We start from the raw sequence: 6000 nt of genomic DNA on the forward strand, positions 1-6000 counted from the left end.
TCAGACAGATAACAAGTGCTAATATGGGATTAAGGAAGAAGCCAAGCTCTGTCCTTCACCCCAACACCCCATACAAGCTCTGGAATGCTGCACCATCCAGTGCTGCACAGCGTAAGGAACAAGCATGAGAAACCAGTCCACAAACTGCCCAGCCTAAGGTCCACGGGCTGCTGCACAGCTGCTCTGAAGAAAACAGGGCACAGGACGTGGTAGGAACTGGGCACCTTACACGTTTTGTCCTCTTTGAAATATCCCCCTGCATCCATTTGGCTGTAACCACAGTGGGAATTTCCACTCAGTGGGATTACTCACATATAACATGGATTTCAAGAACTGGGCTCTGAACAGATGAGGCTGAAGTCTGGCCTCCCAAATGGGCACTGTGGGGACACAAGTCCTCAAAGCAGACCCCAGAACTGGGATGAGAGGTGAAGGCAGCAGGATGAGGTACTGGGGACAAGGGGCAGCCAGCTCCATTAGCAGCAATATCCAACCAGGCAGCAGCGAGGCACAGAAATGATGGAACTGGAAGCAAATGATGCACTGAACTTGCATGGAAACAGCAAAAGTACGACTAACTGTGAGAGAGAGGAAATCACTGAGGTCGTATGCATTCCCTATGGAGTCTAAAAGCCCCAACCATGGGCTGAGTACCAAAGCTGCCCATCCCACACAGCATCCCGGACCCCAGCCCTACAGCATTATGCTCTGCAGTGCCACTCCTGGAAGCAGGCGTGGGGCTGGAGGTGAGGAGCTCACCCCTCAGAGCCCTCAGCCCTTTGCTGGGCAACCTCCTTCTCTCCTACAGAAGGATGAAGGGAGGAAGCCTTATTAGCTCTGACATAAAGGCCACGAGAAAATTATTGGAACCCTCACCCTACAAGTCTCCTTTTGAGAAACATTTACCATCTCCCTGAGCTACACAATATGAGACGATATGTGCAAATATTTAACAAAAACTACTTCCCCTATTGATCAAGCAGACAGGCATACTCAGAGAAACCAATTAGCACTTGTGCTTTTGAACCAAGAGATTTATTTAGTGCTGAGAGAAAGAACTTGGAATTAATGGGAAGCTTAAAAGACACTTTGAAGTATATTTAAAAAAAAAAGTTTAATTATTTTTCACTTGACACTGTGATTCATGCTCAAAGCTTCAAAAGGACTCGCTCATATCTGAGTGTTGTCCTTTTCCATTTGGGAAACGTGGCGTTGGCTTTCTGTCCTGTTCTTTGGAAAAGTACAGCAGCCCGTCCCACCAAGAAAGCTAATCCCATAGAATAGAATCACAGAATGGCCTGGGTTGCAAAGGACCACAGTGATCATCCAGATTCAAACCCCTGCTATCTGCAGGTCGCCAACCAGCAGCCCAGGCTGCCCAGAGCCACATCCAGCCTGGCCTTGAATGCCTCCAGGGATGGAGAATCCACAACCTCCTTGGGCAACCTGTTCCAGTGCTTCACCACCCTCTGTGTGAGAAATTCCTCCTGTTCCTATCAGGAATGCCAGTCCCAAAGGCCCAGCTCCCAACATCCTGCCCCATCCCTGCACTGCCCATGGCCATGGATGTGGCCTGGGCAACCCAACGTGGTGAGGGCAATCAGCCCACTGCAGTGGGACTGGGCGATCTTTAAGGTCCCTTCCAACATAACCAGTCCACGACCCTACAATTCAGCCTGGTTGGACCGACCTGCCCTCAGCCAACGCACACAGCCCTGTCCCAGCAGCACGTCCTTGTGTGAGCAGAAAGCTCTCATGTGCACTCCCCTGATTTACTGTGTTTGTTCCCAACGTAGCACAGCATAAATCAGCAGCGACCCAGCAGCAGCCATCACCAAGGTTATGCTCTGGTCCTGCTTTAATACAGCCAAAAGAAAGCATCCCCGCTCACGAGCAGAGATCTGGGGCTTTTACGGGGGGTTGGTGTTAGGACAAAGAACAGGGTGCAGGGCAGGTTGGGATGGCCCAACAAAATACAACTCCTGTTTACTGTTGGTGCTTTTATTTTTAAGCACTCCTGAAAATGCAAAGAGGTGGAGGGAGCAGCTCTCCACAGCTGAAAGGCGTCCTCCTGCAGATTAAAACAGGTTTCAGCTGATGAAATTGGCAACCTAAAAACCCAGCTGGTGCCCCTTAAATCTCCTCCAGGCTGACCCAGACACTAACGAGAAAAGCACTACACTGCAGTAAAGTGCAAATTGGCTCTTTAGGGCATCCAGAAAAAATTTACATGCAAAGAAGAGGAGAATAGGCTGTAGCATGCCCCACGTCTTGCAGGCAGTAAAGTTTACTAGCTCAGAATTTTTTATTCCCTTTCCTTTTGGACAGAGGCTACGCAAAGTGATTTCTCCACCAGGTACCCACTTGTGATGGGACTGCAGGAGGCTCTGCAGGGATAACAGGAGATCTTGGCCACCTGATGCCAAGTTCAGACACACAGCCAGCATCTCTGCCCTTGGTTTTAGTCAAGGAAGGGAAAAACTCCACTCAGAGAAGCACAAAAATGGTTCCAAATAATTTTCAGATGTTTGAGACCAGATCGGGCCAATCCCAGGAGGCTGCTCGTTAAGCACAGTGTGGAAGCAGGAAGCATTCCCAGCACAAAGGGCCCTTCCAGGACATGCTCCGGGAGCCCTAAAGAAAGGGCACAGCCTGGCACTGGAGCTGGAAAGGGCAAAGACCCTTTTCATGCTAACAGCTCTACCCCCAGGAAGGAACCCAGAGCACGCAGCAGCCCCGTGCTTTATCCATTCCCCACGTGGTCAGCAGCCCCAACCAGATCACACCTCTCATCCAAACACAGAATGGCCAGGGAGAGAAAGGATGAGTGCAGAGCTGGGCTCAGCATGGATACGGGCACCCCGCCATCACCAGGTCCCATCACACCGCCCTGAAATTTGCGTGGGGTCCTGGTGGGCAGGAGCACACAATGCACAGGGAGAGGCAAGGTCCTTCTGGAGGCACGGAGCTTTCTGCACGTGTCAAACACTTTGAAAGTCTTCACCACATCGCATCTAAGGAAGCACTCCATTCCCTCCTTCCTCTTTTCACTTCCCTCCCCCTCTGCCCCATCACCTCCCACCCCACAGCTCTGAAATTTGGGATGGAGGAAAGCACCACCTCAGTCATCTCAACGCACAGCTGAGCACTGCAGCGCTCCCTTCGATCCAAAAGCAGAGTGAAACCCAACCACTTCTCTCCTCTTTTGTGCACTCTCAGGTTCCGGCAGCAAAGCTCTTCATACAGAAACATCCCTCACGTGCAGAAAGCCAGAAAGGCAGCAAATCCTCCACTCTGGCTTTAAGTTACTGACACAGGAGCACGGTGGCTGAGAAGTGAGCGGGCTCCTCTTGAGCAGAGGTACAGCACCACGTGATGCAGAAGCAAGGCAGAGCAGCCTGCTGTGCGCTTTGCCAACTTGCCTCCCTCTTCTCTTAAAGTGCGATTATTGACATGTTTGCCTCCTTAAACCATTGGTTTTATGTGCTTGCCAATGGCTCCTGAACACGTGCAAACAATTATTTTTATTTTCTTGCAAAACCAAAATGTTGCATATTCTTTTGGATAAACCAAGCTCGGGTAGGTTTTCATGAGCCCCGCTCCATAATTTATTAGTTTCTAAACTCTGTAAAACTAAAAGCTCCAGTAAAGTTCAAATAAGTTTGTGATTTCAAAGTAATTTTGAGCAGACTGTTTGTGTTCCTGCCCAGCGCTATTCAGCTGATTTCAATGGGAATTCTTCATCTGCAGAGGGGGGCTCCGGCATTGTTCTGTTAGATCAAATAAAAGGACAATATCCGGGGTCAGAAGCCCGGGAGCGCAAAGCACGAGGAAATGATGTTGGGGGAAGGGGGCTCGGAGGGAAGCATCTTCTGCCCCAGATCTGCTGCTGGCTATGGAATGGAACCGCTGGGGCAGTGTGTGGCTTTGGGGCCATACCAACACTAGCAGCAGCTTTGTGTGATAGCCATTGCCCCACTGCCCCACGTCACACTGCCATCAGAACCAGCACAAGGTCCCCGCAGGGCTTTGCTGCCTCTGTGTTACACACAAAGGTGCTCCTGTAGGGAAGTGGGATGGGAGGTGATGGGGCTGCAGGAGGTCAACGCTCAGCGCTGTATGTGCTGTGAAATGGGGCTCCGCAGGAGCAAGAAATCACAGGGAGAAAAGCTCAGAGGGAAAGGAAGGCAGGAGGCTTTCTCATGTACACATGCGTGTGGGAAAGGTTTTGCAGCTCTCTGCTGGGCTGCTCTGCACTGCCTGCATAGGGGTGCGTCAGCCAAAATTGGGATCGAGCAAAGAGAGGCAGGGACCTGGGCTGCAATCTTGGATCCTCTGCCACCATCCGCTCCTAACAAGAGCAGGAGCTCGCAATGTGCATCACAAGTAACAAGGCAAAGAGCAATCTGATCAGTGCAGCATTTCCAGCTCCCTGTGCTGCGAGTGGCAGGGTGGAGTGGGGGGACCAACCTGCCCTGCAGCCCCGTCCCTTGGCTGGCTCTCAAATCCCCCAAAGGAAGCTCAGTATTGGTGGCACCAGCAGACACAAGCCCTGCACTGGTCCCAAATGCAGCACCGGTCCCAATGACACACACAGTCCCCCAGACCGCACCACTCTGGGGAAGGCAGCAGCCCTGTGCCCAGCACTTCTCCTGTTGGACCCCTTAAGAGAAACAAAACTCAAATGCAGGCTCGAATTTCATCCACTGTCTTTGAGTGGTACTGGGGAAATGATACCAGATACCCTCCTAGATATATTGAGAAAAAATTGTATATTGTGTTACACCAATTTAGGAGAAGGAAGTCCTTTCTCACATCAAAACCAAAAACACAAAGCCACGCAGAGTAGGAATTAGTGAAAGCTTACGGCTTCAATAATTCAGAAGTTAAGCCTACTTAAATATAAATGACGATGCTTAATTCCGAGGCTGCTACTAAGCACAGCCCTGGTATCCTATGCCTGCCTCTGAATGCTGGGCTCAGCAAGAACAGACAAAGCTGCCCACCAACCAAAACAAAGAGCACCAGGAAATTAAGGGTGAGAAAAGAAAAAAAATGAAGCAAATAGTGTCCCAGTGCTGAGCAAACCCAACGCGCTGTGTTTGAGCCGCGCGAATGGGAGCCAAGCGGGTGGGAAGGGCGAAGCATCCCGGGCAGCACCTGCGTTCATCGTCCCCATCCGTCCCTTCTGCCCCGGCCGCAGGAGGCTGTGTGGGACGCAGCGGTACCTCACTGCTAAACACAGCGAGGGTGGGGGAAACCTCAGTGCTGGAAAACTTCTCACGCAAAGCCAAGCGCCCGTGTTGGTCCTTTACAACCGAACTGCGCGCAGCCCTACCGAACCGCAGCAGAACGCAACACACAGGACAACGAGACAGCGGCAGGCAAAGAACCGGGCAAAGCCAGCTCAGTAAGGTTTTGCTTTCAACGATTCTCTCCTTTTCTCCTCCCCCCACAAAAGAGGTACATTTGCAGCCAACCCACGCACTGCTGTGCTCTCAGGAACCGCAGCAGAGCGGCAGGACCCATCCCTTCACATCCCCTCGCATCCCCCGCAGGTTGCTCCCGTTTCCCAGCACGAACCGCTGCGAAGCACGTGGCGAAGTCTGCGCCGGGAACAGCCCGCAGCCCATCTCAGAACGCCCCGCATCGCAGCCGATCTCCCGCACGCTCCGCTCCCTCTGCCCACACCGAGCTGTCTCAAGCAGTCCCCGCTTCGCTTTACGCGGCTGCTGAGCCAAAGGAGGGCAGGGAGGCACGGGAAGCACCGCGCGTCCCACTGTGCGGCAGCACCGCTCCGCAGCACCGCGGCACAGCGCGAGCCCCGCGTCGTGTCAGCGGGAAGCGTCCCGTGCAGCAGCTCTGAGCGTTGTACGGGCTGCACGCCGAGCCGGGGAAGCACAGCACGGCACGGCACCTCGGGGTTCAGACCTCTGCGTTCCGCTCTTACAGCCGCCGAAGCACCGCTCGGTCTCATTCCTGCAGCCGCGGCTTCGAGCG

Source organism: Meleagris gallopavo, chromosome 12 (genome assembly GCF_000146605.3).
Source record: "Meleagris gallopavo isolate NT-WF06-2002-E0010 breed Aviagen turkey brand Nicholas breeding stock chromosome 12, Turkey_5.1, whole genome shotgun sequence".
Lineage (NCBI taxonomy): Eukaryota > Metazoa > Chordata > Aves > Galliformes > Phasianidae > Meleagris > Meleagris gallopavo.